Here is an 18,682-nt window from a genome sequence, read left to right as displayed (position 1 = left end):
AAGGTCCAAAGGGGTAGGGGAAGTGGGAGTGGTAGGGGAAAGGAAAGAAGGGAAAGGAAAAATTATAAGAAATGGAAAAAAAGGAAACACAGCCTTTATAAATAGGGAAGGGTGGAGGAGGTAAAGGGAGGGCTAGGAATGGGGAAAAAATACGAACCAAGATACATCATGTAAAGGCATATGTTCCCAATGATAAATGTAAATATATTGTAACCTAAAATGTACCAATAAAAGATTTTAAGGAAAAAAAATTAAAATAAACAGTATAATTTTTTTCCTGAACTTAACCTACCACTACATCTCAGCATTAATTTTTTCTCCCTCCATACATTTTGTAGAAACCATTACAGAACTTTGTTACTACTGAATCTCTAAGAGCTTCTGCTGTATACTTTTCTACTGAAAAATAATTTATTTCAAACCAATTAAATTAGTATCTGAGAGATTGCAGTGTTCAAGACGTTGTTCTAGCTACCATAGTGGGTGCATAATATTAGTCGACGGTAATGTTCTCTCTCTCTTCTCTCTCTCTCTCTCTCTCTCTCAGAAGAAGAAGAATTCCCATCCATAAATATATAAACTTTTGTATTCTACATTGTCAAACAAAACAACACTTCTATCATTTCAATAATTGGTAAATTTTATTGAGCATCATTCTCCTTAGCGTCTTTTGCTCATTTCACCATAAGATTAAAATGATATGATCATCTTGCCCATTTTATATGTTACTATTATTTATTTACTTGGAGAGTTCACTTATCTTATTTAAACACTGACAAAGCAAAAGGTCAATACTAAACTGGCTTAAATACAACCATTCTCTTTATGCAAATGTGCTTTAGAATCTAGATCTTTCTTCCCCTCCTTCCATATTTTCTCTTGACTAGGCATTGAGAAGTGCGAGGAAGAAGGGAAGGAAAGTTGGCAAAAGACTGTTAAATTGTATAAACAAAGCAATAGCAGTTTAAAAATTGGAAAAAGAAATGTCTCAAGAATAAAAGGCAAAAAGTGGATACTGAAAAAAAAAAAAAAGAGGATGCTGAAACTGAAGAGTCAGCAGCACTGCAAAGAACATTGGCACTATTTAGAAGCCTGGAAAACCAAATACCAGTTTAAAGGGAGTTGGTACATCAGGCCTCTTCTTAAGAAATGAAGACGGTGTAATTCACACTCTTTGTTTGAATGAATTAATTATCAAACTGTTAGATTTCAATGAACTGAAAGATATATTATTTGTGGAATATGTCTAAGAATTCTTATAGTGATAGATCAACAGGAACTAGCATAATTTATTATATTCCAGCTGACAGAGTAAAGGCTAAAGACAATTCTTTGTAAGGCTCACATGAGAAAGGAAATCAAGTGTAAAAGAAATCAGATCTTATTTTTTCCTGATCTTAAGCCAAACATTCAGTTAAGAGGTGAACTTTTCTTCCAGCAAAAATGTTTCTTGCCAGGAATGTGGAGGTAAATTATCTTATTCCAGGCCAACTGGGAATGAATTATAAAAGCAAAACTTATATCTTTTGGGAAACCAGATCAACTAAAGATTTGATGCAAAATGTTAAAAGGAATTGAGTCCAGGAAGAGCTGGATTCTAACTCAGTCTCAGAGGAAATTCAAGGATTTTGTGGTTTTCTCCCTTTTTTCCTTTGGAATCAAATTTTACAGCTCTTATATTTGTAGAAAATTTTTTTTGAAGTTCATATATTCTCTTTGAGATTCTTAAACTATTATTCCACTTAAACAGCAGCAGATGGTACATTCAATTTAAGATAGTTCTCCTGTATAGCATGTGAGACAATGTTCTTTAAATGTTTCTGCAACATCTATAACAATTGCATTGGACTGATAATCAACAAAATCTTTGGGAAAAATTACCAATAATTTATATCAAGCACAATGATGCTATCCTTTGATGCTAATAGTAAAGCTTATAGAAATAATATATGTTCATAATTCAATTATATAATTACTTAGTTGTTTTATGATTTTTAAAGGAAATAAATTGAGAAAAAATAATCACTGTCATTTTAAACTTGTTTATAATAGCATTTATGTGTGATTGGCCAGTATTAGATTCTTTGTGAATAGATAAAACATGTTGCTAATCGAGTATAACTCAAAACGGATAATGCATTTGTAAAACTGCCAATCTTTCATGTGAGTTTTGAATAAAATTTTCAGCAAGGTTTATATCTGTCCATTAGTTGAGAGTTGCTTAAAGGAAGAAAATTGCACAAAAATGTGAATGCCAGGAAGTCTGGATCACTGGGAGCCATCTGAGATGGGGGGGTACTCACTACACTCCTCAGTACTCACTTGGCAGAAGAAAGAAACCCTTTAACATACCTGGCACAAGACCAGGTACCAATTATCCATTCTTAGGTGCTTTTTGTAGAAAGTGATGTAAATACAGATGAAATATCAGAGCTATTTCTTGATCTCAAGAATATTTCCTTGGAGTAGAACTTGTTAATAATGTCTGCATTGTTAAGCTCTGCAGTGGCATGCCTTGAGTCCAGGAAGTGAAAATGAGTAGGATCATTTTACAACTATTCTTGCCCTGGGAATTTTGATAGTTTATGTTGGTTTCACTGGTTAGAGTATTTGTGATATTTGAGGTGTTTGTCTCCCCTATTAGGAGGGATTCTGACAGTTACAAACCATTCAGCAATATTTAGTCAAATTTTTGATATGGAAAATATTTTATCTATTGATAGAAATATATTGAAAATTAAATATACCTTAGTCAGCAGCTAGTATGTATAGTAGTACTCAAATAAAAAAAATAAAAATTATTAATGTAGAAGGGAGATAACCAACTAGTGTAGAATTAAGAGATCAAAAAGGTTTTTATTTCCTGAGGGGGACAAAAAAGAAATGGCAACTGAGGAGTGTGGTTAGCAGACAGTACCTAAGATGATGACCAGTGATCCCAGCTTCACAGTGTTTACATCTTTCAGGAATCTTCTGCTCTCATGTGACTTTCAGCAATGGATAGGATATTGTAAATGTGATTGGATGCCATCTTTTAATACACATTACAGACTTGACCTCTCTTAAGGGTTCATTTGCTTGGTTTGTTGTCATAAGTTGCCTTATGTTGTGACAAGGAGTTGAGTGACCTCCAGTCAACAGCCAGAGAGCACCTCAGGCTCTCAGTAGAGTGGTTCACTGTGGCCTGAATCTTGCCTACAACTGCGTGAATGACTGCAGAAGCTTTCCTCTAGCCTGCCCTTGACATAAACATAGCCTCTGATTACACTTTGTCATAGGCCCCAGTCTTTAAACAGAGGCATCTGACTTAGATATGCCTAAAGTCCTGATGAAAATAAATTCCAGCTAATGAATATTATTAGTTTTAAGCTGCTAAATTTTGGAGTAATTTGTCACACCCATAATTAACTAATATAAGGAGAGTGATGAAAGACAAGAAAATTTCAGATAAGTGGACTTAAGGAAAAGAAGGGAAATGAAAGTGTTTTCCTGGACAAATTAAAGAAGCTATGAAATTTGATGGACTGTTTGAGGGAAAGCAAATATTTGGATTTTCTCGACTATATTTTGTGTGGCAATTGTGTAGAGATCAAAATTCAAAACAGTATATTGAGTTTTAACACAGAAGGTCTAGAAAGTCAAACTTATGATTTATATTTAATTTAGTTAAATTAAGTACTTGAACTGAGTAAAAAAATAGGAAGTTTTACAGAGAGGAATAAGTGGGATGAATAGAGAGAGAAAAACCTATAATATGGATAGACTATGTAACAGTAAATGAGAAAATTGATAATTAAAATGAAGGAAAAAAATATAACTGAAGTAGAGGAAGAAATTATTGAACTTTCTTTTTTGTAAGTGAATCTATTTGGGAATTTTGTGGAACTGGATAAGATGTCATAAGCATTCAACCTTGGATTACTGAGGAAATAAATGATAAGAAAAGAAGCATGATTAAAGAAGGAGACAGCTTTCTGACCTTTTCAAGACAAGATACTTGTGACAAATCAAAGATACTGATGAACATTTTAGGAAAGAATTTGCATTTGGGTTATATTTAAAGATGTGTGAAAAGATCAAAGGGAGGATCTAGAGAATCTTAGCAAAGCTCGACATTTAGGACATGAATAAAAAACTAAAAAAGAACAAGAGGAAACTGAGAATTAACAGAAGAAAATTCTCTATTTCTAGAGAAATAGAGATACAATTTTTTTTGAGATAATTTCACTATGTAACCGAAGCGAACCTCAAACTCATGATCCCCTTACCTCAGACCCCCAAGGGCTGGGATTTCAGGTGTGCACCATCACACCCAGTTTAGATAAATTCTTATACAAATGGGAGCTCAAAACCAAATGTTTTAGGCCAGAGGACATCTAATCAAACTTACTCCTCAGCCATTTGAAAAGAAATTAAAGAAAAGAAGTCATGTAATCCTTATATTTTAAGACAGAATTTACACATAGGTTATAGTTAAGTTTTTATTGTGCACTCCATACAAACCATTTGTAAATGAACCTAAGCAATTAAACTAAGTTTCTTGCTAGATAGCATTTTTTAAAAGAAAGAACCTATGCACAATAATTATGTAGAATTTAGAGTCTGTTTTTCTTGTATATAGATAAAAACGCTAGCTACAGATTTATTAATTTACTTAACAAATCTGTGTCTCTCACCTATGTGCAAGGAATCTTTCTAGGTCTTAGTAAGATAGATTAGGGCATGGCAAAAGCTGACTGGAGAGTTAGGCATGACCTGTTAATTACAAGATCCTACACACATGCACAGAACAGTTCCCAAAGCCCTGCATGTGGACTTTTTGTGAGAACTTGAGCAGGTTTTCAATAGGACAGCCTAAACCTGACCTCATCCTGAGGTGTGGAATCCAAACACTGCCTCTCAGGACCCATATCTAGAAGTTCTCATGTGTTTCCTCAAGGTTTAGACAGCATAAAAGGACATATGGACGCCATGAAGACTTTGCTAACATAACTTCCTACAATGGCCCATGCTGTCTTTCTCAGATGCAGCATGCGCTTTTATCTTTGCTCTTAACCTCTTTTTCTCTTTATTCAGCCCAAATTTGCTCTCCAGAGCCAGTTTCTCTCCCACTCTCTTACTTTTTGGAATAAACTTGGCCACTGCTTTTTGCTTGTTTCATCCAATTCTTTTTTTTTTTAATTCATTAATTTTATTGGTACATTTTAGGTATACAATATGATGACATTCATCATTGGGAATTTGTACCTTTACATTAATGTATCTTGGTTCTTATTTTTTTTTTCCCTTTCCCCACCCTCCCTTCAGCCCCTCCTCTCCTCCCTATTTACAGATTCTGTTTCCATTTTTTCATTTTCTCATATTCCGTTCCCTTCTTTCCTTTCTCCTGCCCCTCCCACTTCCCCTTCTCCTTTGTCCTTTTTCTTCCTGTTTCACATTATCTGTTAAACATTTTGGTTCTTATTTACACTTTCAGTTTCTCACACCAAAGAAACTATTCTGTATTTACACATGTGTCCTATTTATTTCACTTAGACTCAATGTGTATCCTTTTAGCTATAATGTCTCTAGTTGGTCATTCTTCATAGCTAAATAGTGCTCCATTTTATATATAAAAAAAAAACTCCACATCTTCTTTATCCAGTCTCCAGTTGATGGGCAATTGAGCTGCTTCCAAGTTTTAGCTATTACAAAATGTATCTCTATAAACATGGGTGAGCGTATATCACTGTGGCATGATTCTTTTAATTCTTTTGGGAAGATAACCAGAAGGGGAATAGCTGGGTCAAATGGGACCTCTAATCCTAGTTCTTTGAGGTATCTCCATACTAACTTCCACAGTGGTTTCACCAGTCTACATTCCCACCAGCAGTGGAGTAGGGTTCCTCTTTCCCCACAGCCCTGCCAGCATTTGTTATTAGTTAACTTCATGATAGGAGCCATTCTTTCTGGGGTGAGGTAGAATCTCAGTGTTGTTTTCATTTGCATCTCTGGAATGACCAGTGATGTTAAACATTTTTTCTTATGTTTATTTGCTGCTTCTACTTTGTCTGAGAAATATCTCTTCATTTCAGATGCTCATTTTTGGATTGAGTCTTTAAATTTGGGAGGTCTGATTTTTTAAAATTGTTTATATATAGTAGACCTTTGTCTGAGGAACAGCTGGTGAAAACTTTTTCCCACATTGTGGGTATTCTCTTCACTCTGTTGGTGGTTTCTCTTGCTGTGTAGAAGCTTTTTAATAAAATGAGATCCCAGTTGTTGATTCTTTGTGCTAGTTCATGTGCACTGAGACTTTGTTCATGAAATCTTTTCCTACTCCAATGTCTTCAAGAGTTCTACCTAACTTATCTTCCAGCTGGTTTAGTGTTTCTTTTTTAATGTTTAGATCTTTGATTCATTTCAATTTTAGTTTAGTGAATGGTGAGAGATATAGGTCTTGTTTTAATCTTTGGCAATCTTAAACCTTATTTTCCTGAAATAATACAGAAGAGAGAACTTGAAGGCTGTGTATAGAAGCCTCAGACTTCAATTGACCAACTTGAATTACAACCAGCCTTCATGAATCAACTGAGTTTGTAAGTCAAGGGTCCACTGTAGGTTCCAGGTTCTTCTTACTTTGGATAAAAACTTCAATGAGTTTAATTTTCAGAGAAAACACAGGTTAGATCTAGAAGAAGAAAAAGAAACATTTTCCAGTAATATTTTGGTAGACTATTTTTTCTTATTTTGGCTTTCATGCTGGTGTTATTATGTAAGACAGTGTTACTTCTTTCTAACCAAATCTTACACCAGAAATTGCATGTCTTTTAAAAGAATGTTCTAGAAGAAAGAAAACTGCTTTGTTAGGCCTATGACACAGAATGCTTTTTCAGAAAATGAACTGCTTAGAATTATGATTTTTATTCTTGCAAAAGTGTTTCATAATTCCATCCATAGACAGGGAGATTTTATTTTTTAATTTGAAAGAAACCCACAAGCTATTAAATAGTATAGGTATTTTGTTTACTTATATGTATCTAAATGTTACTCTTGGTTGGTTGATTCCTTAGTACATGTTTATGGTAGCTTACCTGATATATTTGAGAAAGATCCCCAAATGGAATTTTGTTTTCTGCAACATTTGTTTTTTCTCTTATAAAGGTCAAAGTGTTTGTTTATTTGCGGTGATCACCAGCTTTTCTATGGAAACAGCTGATATTTTAAAATTCTATAATTACTATAAACACAGTGTAACACCTCTTTAATAATCATACTGTAAATAATAACTATTTGGATTAAAAAATTTTAATGTACTGAATAATGATTTATCCATATAATATTCTGTGAGTTTAGACTATTTTACAAATGTATGAATACATGAGACTGAGAATTTCTGTATGTTGTTGATCAACATCCCTTAAAATCAATATTTTCTTCTTTTTTATAGGAATTCTTTAAGAATCTTACATGACAGTTGAATAGCAAGGAAAATGCTTTACCAAAGTAGTCATTCCTCTTTTTCTGAGAATTTATAAAGTTATAGAATATGTAGCTCACATTTTAAAATTTCTATAGAAAACCGATAACATAATATTTTCTAAGAACAGGATCACATTCCCCATGAATTTAAAGCATCTGGTTTTGATTTTATTATTTATTCATTTACTTATTTACTTTTGTGATGCTGGAGATTGAGCCCAAGGTCCTGCTCATGCTAGGCAAGCTCTTTACAGCTGAGCTACACTCTCAGCCATGGCTTTCACTTTTATTTCAAATATTTTATTTGTGTTTGTATGTCCTTACATTTGACTATATTGAGCTAAGAAGCTTTGTAAAATTAAATCGACACAATCACTGCTCTTAATAAGTTTACATACTGAAATGATTTAGTGTGGTTTGTCTTAGTTGAGTCCTCTTAATTTTTGTCAAGATTTCTATTGTCTGGGTTAACTTTTTTCATCAGAAAAGTGATGACAAGGACAAGTCTTAATTTTATTCTAAATATAAATAGATTTGCTTTATGCAATTCTATTACCCCAAACTATAATGTAACCATGGTCAGCGATGCCATCAATTGACAAATCTATTAACAGAGCCTTACTGAAGGGCTATTACCACATGTCCAGAATTGAGGCAGTTTCCATAGGCATGAATACAATTCTCAGTCAATGCTAAAAGAGACAAAGAAGGTAAGAAGGCAAGTGTAAGAGACCATTTAGCAAGACTAACACTGTATTACAACTGAGAAAGAAATTTAAAACAATGGGTTAGAAATTCTACCTTTGTTATATGACAGCTTGTTAACTCTTATACGTAATTCTTTTCAAGTGGTAACATCTGCACTATATAATGATTTGCATTAAGAAAAGCAGAGCATTGGAAATTTGCCAATGAATAGAGAAAGGAAGGCAACACACTTTGGACAAATTTGGTTCCACTAGAAGATTTTCCTATTTCACCTATATTCTGTTTCTTTTACATATAAATAAGAATGATTGTAGAGTTATCATCTTCATGGGAACAATATCAGTAATATTTGCCCTTGCTGTTGCCATCTACTATATATTTTGAAAAAAATTTACAGTGATGATAGGAAAAAACTTATAAGCTTCTCCCCCCCACCTCTACCTTTCTCTCTCTCTCAATGTAATCACCTTCTCCATCTGAAACAAATTAACTCCTGGGGAGGAGATGTTCCAAGAGCTTTCACATGGTCGTTTCCAAGGAAACAGCTTCTATTGTCCACATATGTCCTGCAGTTCAGACAGCAGATTGCTTTTCATCATCAGACAAGGGCCTAGAGAAGCCGAATAGTTTATATATACTTTGTGAGTGTTAAAAACAAAGTAATAATCCTAATGTAATCAATATTGGATTACTCTGTGTGTGTGTGTGTGTGTGTGTGTGTGTGTGTATACACTTTTAAATCTTAATCTATTGGGTTGGGTTGTGGAAAATGCAGGCTATTGGCTGAGTTTGGAAATACTATCTTCTCTGTTGTATATAAAAATAAAATGGCTTCACTTGAGGAACCTCGTCAAAACTGGGCATGTAGCATCCTTCAGTCTTGTGGAGCCCTCTACTGGAAAACTGTATCAAACTCAGAAAGATAGTATCTTTTTTCTAAAATATATTCCTCATTATTATTTAACTTTCTTCTTTGATAAATTTTGAAAGTTTGTCTTTATTTTGCAAGTTTTGAATTATTTTATCTAAATAGTTCCTCGTGTTGCTGCTGTTTTTTCTATTTGGAGAAAACAGTGTTTGTAAAAGGTAATTGATCCAATTCTTCCATGTGAAGTAAAATATTCTAATTTCATCCTTTTAATCTGAAGATTTGAGCAAATTTTTTTTTGACTGGGATTGCCTTTAATCTAGAGAATTGAGTTAATTTGTTTTGATTAGGAATGCCTCCAAAAACAAGCAAAATTGAAATTCTTTATGTATTTTATAGTTAATTATTCGGGGTTATTGCTTTTTACTATATACAAATATATGAGAAGCACTGAATAAGAAGAAGGGATCATAACATTTTTAATATGTCATAATAAAAATTCAAGTGTTACAATCAGCATTGTATTGCTTCAAGCAAAGAAAAACTACAATGTTCTCCATGTAAAGAATAGCAACAGGGGAAAGTTTGAAATTCAGAATGAAGATTAAAATCAAATTAAAGAATAATTTTCTGAGTATGAAAAACCTTAAAAGAACATTTTAGTTTAGAAAATGTCTTACCATGGATAGGTTATGCTATATTAACTATTATATCAGTCAGTGTTTACTAGAGAAAGTCTTAATGCAATTTATGCAAATATATAAGAATTAACAAGAAGAAACAGTCTTAATGCAATTTATACAAATTTATAAAAATTAACAAGATTAGGGCCCAAGGATTTAGCTCAGTGGCACTGCACTTGCCTTGCAAGAACAAGGTCCTGAGTTCAATCCCCGGTACCAAAAAAAAAAGAGAAAAGAATTGACAAGATTGGCTTCCAATGGCCACCCACAGAGTCATGTGTGGAAGAGTGCAAAAGGTCTGTTTGTGTGCTAGAGATTCGAAGAGTCCAGTGGAAAGTGTGAAGTCCATTGTACTGTGCATGAGTCTGTTATCAGAAGGCAAAAGGATCTTTAATAGAAGGCTGAAGAGTCCGTGCTGGAAACCAGGAGACAACGTCCAAGATGAAGGTGAACACTGGAGCCCCTCTGAAGAAACAAAAGTGAGCCTTCTTTCTTCATTTCCCTTTTATAGCATTCAAGCAACAAGCTACTCTAGGATAGGTCTTCTGTCTTCGGTAAATCCCCTCAGCCAGACTCAGAACTATGCTGATCCAATTTGGTTGGGCATTTCTTAGTCAAGGTGACAGGATCAGTTAACTATCACAACTATGGAGTCAACATGTAGTACAAAGACAATCAATGAAATATTATGTTTAAAGTATGTCCATACATGAAGATGGAGATGCAAACTAGCATTTCTTGTAATTTACTATTTGCATTTGTCATAAAAAAAAAACCTATGTACCTACCAGAAGAGTTGTCGATATAAGAAGTTTCCATGAATATCTCACTAAATTTAGAGGACCTGCTACTTTGTAGCATGTAGATGAGTGCAGGTAAACCCATCATAAGAAGGAGCAAGAGTAAGATCTAAGCCTTCTAGGTTTTGTGAAAAACAGTGTTCTTATATTATTTATTGTCTAAATTAGGACAATAAACTTTTGAGAGTAAAATTTTTAAACTTTCACAATTGCAATAACACAAATCAAAACTGTCTAGGGGCACCTGGGACCTATAATCACTCATTATGTGACCTCATATATATCTGCTGCATGGAGGGTTAACTAGACTGGGCTCAGATAAATATGCCCAAAAGATAATATTAAAAATAGTGGTTGTCCTAATTAATTTTTGGTTTAAAAACCAGATAGCCAGGGGAGATACCTTTGAGACCTGTTATATCAATGTCCTGTAATAATTCCACTATTAGATAGTAATGATCCTAAACTGAAATATTCTTTTTCACTATTAAGAGAAAAGTATATAATAAAAACATTGGTTTGAAGTCAGACAACCTGTCTGAGTCCCTACCTCCCAGACTTAATGTTGGCATTTGAGCCTAGTTTTCCACATTCATAAAGTAGAGATGTTATCATGCCTGTTTCTAAAGATTATTCTGAATATTTAATGTGAAACAAATATCAATAATAATAACATTTTATAAACATCATGACTCCAAATGTGAAAGCTATTATTATTCATTAATAGGTACAAGTATGTTTAGATTTTAAGTAATGGTTCCGATTTTCATGATTTAATTTTTTCCACAATTCTGAAATTTTTTTGTTTTGGTTTGTTTATTTGTTTTTTGAGGAAAAGTCTCACTTTGTAGTTCACTATGTAGCCCAGGTTGGCCTCTAACTCGTGGTGATCCTCTTGCCTCAGCCTCCCGAGTGCTTGAAGTTTGTATTCTTTATTTTTATTTTACCATATTGTGTGATTTAACCAATATGGAGGTATATCATGACAGAAATCACTGACAGCTATTTAAAGAAAGTGTGGGAAATATAAGTCAACTAATTTAGTTAGGTGCACAGCAAGGTGTTTGAATATGCTTAAAAGTCATCACTGGAGAAAGAAATTTTATAACAGTCCTGTCTTCAAAAGAAGATGAACCTTCCTAAAATGAATCTTTTGTCTACATTCTTGGACTGGAAGTAAGAGTTTATAGCCACCCCATCTCCCACCAATTATAACACCTGCTCACAAAAATTTTTGTGAATTCCTGAGAAAAGACTGCAGTTTGCTGGTTTTGAGCTATGGTTACTGAAATCTTAGATTGACCTTTGAATTTGATGTGGAATATTTTATCACCTGATAAACCTTGTGCCTTTGATATGTATTGTGGTATTGTGCTCATATCCCAAATATTTTTTCCATTCTTCCTTTTACCTGCTTAATTAAATTTCTAACTGTGTTATTATCTTTTCTGTCTGAAACCATGTCTTTCCATTATTATAGTTTAGTGGGTAAAACTGTTTTTCTAGCTTAAAACATTGGTTTTTCTCTCTTACTTCCTGCAGAAGCTTGGGAAAATTTCTTAACCCTCTACTGTCTCTCTTTTCTAATCTGTAAAATTGAAAAAGTAGTATACTCCTCATAGATTCTTGTGATGCTTTAATATGAGAATTATATGTAAGATGCTTGGAAATGTTTTGTTCAATAAAGGATCTAAAATGTTGTTATTTACATTCCTTCCACCTCCCCAAAATTTCCTAATATAATCCAATTCCAATTGATCCATATATAATTCAATCCATGGTAAAGAAATCTCCAACTATTCCAAAACTTCAGGTTCTTTTTAAGATTCAAACCTGGCCTTTTGAACAATTCTATTGTCTCTACTGGATCTTTAAATCAACATTGCTTATTGCTTACAATTGGCATGTTAGTACAGTGTTAAAGTTTTACTCCTTTGCCTCCAAAAAAGTTTCATTCCACTAAAATAAAATTTCTTCTTTAGGTTCATGCTATTATACTATTCCACCCTTCCATTTCAAACAGACACAATTCATTGCAACTGACTTTCAATCTTCCCTCATTCACAAATCCCACTATCATTCCAGATGATTGATCTATTCAATAACCTTGTTATATAATTTGTTGCCCTTTCTTAACAACAAACATACCTTATCTCTACTCCACCCAACAATATCTATGGTCATACCTTGGAACTGACTATTACTAACAATTACCCAACATCCCCAAATATACACCCAAATGTCTCTAATATAGTGCTATTGTCATCACATCTTTATGTTCAGCAAAACTTTTACTTTGACCTCATGAAAATATTTTACTAATAATTCTATTCTTCTCTGCATACCTCTACACTTCTTTCCCTCCTCTCCTCTTTCCTCATATTGATCTCTTACTCTCTCTTGCCTCATCATTCATACAAAAGTTCATTACTTAGAGGCAGGGGATTTAGCTCAGTGGTTCCGCTGCCTGCCTCGCAAGCGCAAGGTCCCGAGTTTGATCTGCGGTACCAAAAAAAAAAGAAAATCAATCCTTATCCCTCATTAATAAATGTATCTGCCTTGTAATAAATGATTTAGGACAAAGATGAAGGCTTCAGATATTCATCTACAAGGCTGGGTTTGTTGCTACAGATCACTCCCTCGATCCTTCCTGTTTCCCTGCCCATATGTGAGTGAATCAACTCAAATAGGAATAATTAGATAATCTCTTCTGGGTATTTAAAATTTGGTTTCAGAGATCTTTCTTAGTGGCTGATGATTGAACAGTCATACGTAAATTCAGCGTGGACATGGGAAGTATGGAAAATAACATTGGAACAGAAGTACCAAGGAAAGCAGAACTGAGAGCTCCACAGCGCTGGAAAAAGTGATAATGAATCTTCAAGAGTTTCTAGGTTCTGTTTCCATTCCCTAGAGAGACATGTTTCCTGTTCCGAGGTCTTAGGAGATATGACTGAACCTTATATTCTCCCATTTTGCTTAAACTAGTTCAAATGGGTTGCAGATAAACGCCACAACCAACAACAAAAAAACTACTGTGATCATCAGCACTGTCCCCATTTCTACAGCATTACCTATTGGAATATAAACAACCTTGTACCACTCTCACCTTGAAAAACAGTACACCTCTCTTGAGTTTAAACTTAGCAGTAAACCCATTTCCAGCCACTGCCTACCTTCTGGGAAAAGCAGTTTAATTTCAACCTCCAATTACTTATCTTCTGTTTATATCTCAGCCACTTGAACTTGGTTTCTACTCTCAATGCTTCCATTTTCAATTCTTCATTTTTATTGATGTATCACAGCATTTAACATAGGTTGACTCCCTCCTTGCTTTTAAAACCAGCTCTTTCCTTTGTTCAAACATGCTACACTCTATACTAGACACATTCTTCTTTGTGAATCAATCTTGATGACACAGAATTGTAAATGTAGTCCTCACACCTCTTTTCTAAGCTCCAATCATATACATAAACACACATACATATATGATAATATAACCTAAACACTCACACACATGCATATGCACATGTAAATGCAGTCTTCTCTCTCAACAGTTTATTTAGGTTCTCAAACTCAAGTTTGCTCAAAGTTTTATTCTTCATCTTCATCTACAGCCTTCTAGTCCTTTGGAGATTTCTATCACCTTATGAAATAACACTGGCATCCAGTCACCCAAACCAGAAATCTCATCAATGAGCTTGAGACTGCTACAAAATCTTCCTAACTTGCCTACTTGTCTCTCCTATTGCTCACTTCCAAAGCAGAACTCAAATTATTGACAGAATGATCTTTCCAAACATACTTAATCACCCACCAAGTATCACCCTTGCCCATGATGGTTGCTAACAGAAGTGAGCTTGGAAAAAGAGTTTACATGATGGGCTGCCTAGCATATCTTTAAATATTTAAGAGGTATAAATGTAGGTAACTGTTAAGTAAAATAAATGATATACTCCTACCTGAACAATACCTTATAGTGAGAGTCATTCTATATTGTAAAGCTATGTTTTATATAATTATTCGGCAAAATGTCAAAGAAAACTGAATGAATTATTCCTGCCATGTCTAAATTTTTTGAGTTTGGATGACAACGGTTGAATAGGTGATGAAATGAATGTATACATAATTCAATAAGTGGTGTGTATTTTTAAGTAAAATGTATGTTTGTTTACTTAGTTTTATCAAAGTCACAAATTATGTTATTATTATCAGAACTTTCTTTTAGTCTGTATTCTATTGACAATAATATCATATCAGCAAACCTATTTTGAATTATGATAGCACATAAATAGTTTATTAATGACAATTTGGAGAAATATTTCTCAGATAAAGCGTTAGCAGCTGGAACAGGCAGTAATTCTTAGGGTTAGGCAAAAATAAGGAATAAATTTTACATATTATATTCAAACTTTAATGTGTCATCACATGTGATAAATTTTTGTTACAGTACATATTATAAAATATTTTAATTTTGGTTTATAAGCCACAATCACATCACACTTTTTGCCTTCTAAAGCAAAATCAAAATCTACACATTAATATAAAGACCATTCAGACCAGTCACATTCAGACCAGTTTTATGGTGTATGCTAAATTTTAAATAATTGAGTGATACATTGTTTAATAACACAAAACAATCTCCCATAGCCATACTTACTTGTTGCATATACCTTATTATGTTCTGAATGGCTCCATAATTGGAACACAATAAGAACAAAGAAAATGGTTGCTTGGCCCTACTGGAAACAATGAAGCAGTTTCAAGAATTTATTATATTTATAATATTTTAAGATAAGAATATGATAGGTTAATAAAGATTTGCCTTTTTCTGTTACCTAAATAATTTTACAACTCAAATTCTGCCCATAGTGACTGTCAAAAGTAATGTCTGTCTACAACATTAATAGTAGCACAACCTACAAACCTCCATGACTTTTGATGCAGTCACCTTCTGCTTTGAAAATGTATAGGAAAAAAATACGCGAAGAAACAGTTCTCTGGAGTATGAATGGGTTTAGCGGCATGAAGGAATGTTTAGGATTATGGGTTACACTAAGTCAACACTGAGAGACAGGTTATCATGACATAGTTTAGGGTGATCCACCTTCCTTATTTTGTGGGGACTGAGGACTATGCTTGAAATATAGATTTTTCAGTGCTAAAACTAAGAAAATGACAAGCAAACTGAGATGAATTGATCTTACCTCCTAAATGGTCTATATGTACTTTAACACAATTTTTGTATGTTTGTGATATAAATGGCTTCAAGCTAAGGATTTCTCTTGTCTATGTCTAAGGGTGATACTATGTCACTACTTCATTTAAACTGCTTTGATCCTTGGCCTCAACAATGTAGTGATAACATCTAAAACAGCTAAGACGTTGCATATAGATCTCGTTACTCCTTCCTGTCTCACTAATCTATCATCACACCTTCAATCAGCAGCTTTGCCCTTTACTTAACCTCTCATACTTTCCAAGCTTGCTATGAACTATCACATCCTCATATCTCTGACAATGCTCTTATATTTTGGAAATATTATTGCTCTAATTCACTCCTATATCATGTCTTTTATTTTTGAAATGCCATCTCAAATATCACCTCTTCAGATACCATCCCCAGTCTCATTACAGCATAGTTCTTAACAGCAAATTCTGAAATCACTCTGTTGTGTTCAGACTCTAGCACTGTCACTAATAATCATGTAATTCTGGGTAAATAATTTAGTCTCTCTCTGCCTCAATTTCTTTATTTATAAAATGAAAATTAGATTATCTTCTCATGAGGCTGTTGTGAAAATGAAAATTTGAAACCCTGATAACCATGTCTACTAGAGAAAATATTTTAAAAATGTTAATGAAGGCCAGGGATTTAGCTTAGTGGTTCTGCTGCCTGCCTTGCAAGTGCAAGGACCCAAGTTCGATCCCTGGTACCAAAAAAAAAGGAAAAATGCTAATGAATTATATCACCAACCAGCTACATGATTAATACATTTGGAATATATATACAAATATATATATATACATATCAAATGCATATATATACATATAAACACATATATATATTCATATATATATATGAATGCCTAGAGAGTTTTCACTGTGTAAGAGATTTACAAATCCAAATGGAATAGGAATAAAAGAACTGATTCAGATTTAAAATTTTACCTCAGAAATTTCAGTGACCAGGACCTTGGTCTAAATTAGGATTCTGTAAATGATCAGATTCAGATATTGTCATTTGGAATTTAAAGCAAAACTTTAGAGAATTCAGAAATAATCATTTAGATAAAAAGGTGGTTGTCATTATTTAAAAGAAATATCCTGTAAGTCAGAAACTGATTCTTCAATTTATGAGGACAAGAACTTAATTTCAGTCAGCAGGGCAAATGAACAAAAGCAGAGGAGAGTGACATTACCATTCAGAGGTATTGATCATCTACCATATGTCAGTACCTGTGCTAAGGTTGGATTCTGATCAGAACTCCTGACCTGAACAGGAACTGTACTATGTTCAGAAAGGGCTCAGTGTTAAGAGGTATGTGTCTTGAAACAGGCAGGCTGTCTTCCCTAACTGGCGATCCTGCATTCTGGACTTTATTTGCACAAAGGCAGAAAAACTGAGTAGTATGAGAGTGCAACAAATGTTCATAAGTTACTGGGTTTGGGGAGTAAGAATTCGCCTTTGGCAGTTAGATTGTTCCCTGCTTTGGTGAAGATTGTCCCTTACTTTGGACTAAAGTAATTGTAAAAGAGAAGGCATTATTGGACCCAGATATATGGAGCAGAGACCTTTTAAGTAGTTGTGTCAGGACTTCAATCCAGGTCTGAATTCTGAAAATTATGTTTTTACCATTTTTAAAATATTCCAGAGATCATCAGTGGGTGAAAATAAATTTGTTTTAGATACTAAAAATGGGGCAAATTGTACTTTTACTAAGCTCCTTTTCAACAATTTTTTATTGTAAATTTGGAGACGTTTCTACCACTACTGAAAGGGAGGCCATCAGGCATCAACACATCAGAAAAGAATGTAAACAGTTATTTCATTTTAGCTTTATGAAATCTCTGTAAGCTAGGGCAGGATGTTATATATTATGGCCTCCACATTCCCCATGTATGAAAAATGAAGCACATTGGGGTCAAGTAATTTGTCAAAGGTCACCTAGCAAGCTGGTGAGACTGTCACTCTTCCAATACGATTTCCACCAGACCATGTTAAACCTTAAAGGTCATGGATACACACTTGTTTCCAAGTCTGAATTGCAGTTTGGAGCATGAAACCAGGTGACTAATGGAGAAATAGTGTTTGGATACTATGTTGTTGAGATTGGAAGAAATGGCCCTATTTAAGCCAGTGACTGAAACTGAGGGAATAGCCTGATGGAAGACTTAATGTTCCAAAGCCAAGTGTTCCTTGCCTGTGTCAAGATACATGCAGTTTAACCTCAACAGTAAAGAGGGAAACATCTGTTCAGTGGAGCTGCTCCAATGTAAGGCAGATGAGGAAAATAGTTGATTATAACACTGACATTATCTACCTAATTTCACAAAAATACACTATTACACAAGAACAATTTTCCAGGTTATAAAAGTTACTGGATTAACCAGGTGGCATTGTTGGAATCAAATATTGCTTTCCACTTTGCACAGTAGATATTTAAATGTCAATAGATTATTCTTCCAAGTCTCTTTCAGTTCTGTGGCTTATGGAAATGTTTATTGACACTCTTACCCAACCTGCAAAGACTGGAACTTCGTATGTAGTAAGCTTACATAGGAATGTTTTATGTTTCATTTATGCTTAAATTCTGACTGAAGAATGATCATGGATATACTTTTTATATTTTTATATCTGATCCAAGGAGATTTCTTTTCTAATCTGTTTGCATGGGTCAGCAGGTAAATTTCTTTTAGGAGAACTTCTTTGTTTACTAACCCAAGAAATCTAAATAACTGGTCTATGTGAAGGGGTAGAAGTCATATGCCTGTCATCCATGTCTTTCCCTGGTTAGTGTCCTATTCTTCATCCATGTTTGTGTCCCTATTTGCCACATAAACCCAGAATGATGAATACAGTTACTGCACTAATAGGTGTCCTATACTGCATTCCTCTTCATAATGAGATATTTTATACTGTCAGACAAACTGATCCATTC

The 18,682-nt window shown here is 34.0% G+C and overlaps 1 long non-coding RNA gene across 6 annotated transcripts in view; it reads left to right on the top strand.

Moving 5' to 3' along the window:
• The first annotated feature begins 10,034 nt into the window (after nucleotides 1-10,034).
• Nucleotides 10,035-18,682, top strand: part of LOC101718868 (uncharacterized) — an 87,752-nt gene continuing 79,104 nt past the window's right edge. For 4 of the 6 annotated variants that reach the window (XR_002393919.2, XR_002393920.2, XR_002393918.2 and 1 more), the window contains exon 1: nucleotides 10,035-10,199. This is a non-coding gene — a long non-coding RNA (uncharacterized LOC101718868). The remainder of the gene's footprint in view (nucleotides 10,200-18,682) is intronic. The other 2 variants (XR_015442741.1, XR_015442740.1) reach the window with 2 other exon arrangements.

Source organism: Heterocephalus glaber, unplaced genomic scaffold (genome assembly GCF_053883595.1).
Source record: "Heterocephalus glaber isolate CG9 unplaced genomic scaffold, H.glaber_assembly_v1.0 deba00001553, whole genome shotgun sequence".
Taxonomy (NCBI): Eukaryota; Metazoa; Chordata; class Mammalia; order Rodentia; family Bathyergidae; genus Heterocephalus; species Heterocephalus glaber.
Note: the sequence above shows the minus strand (reverse complement) of the source record. Positions and strands in the feature narration are given on the sequence as shown.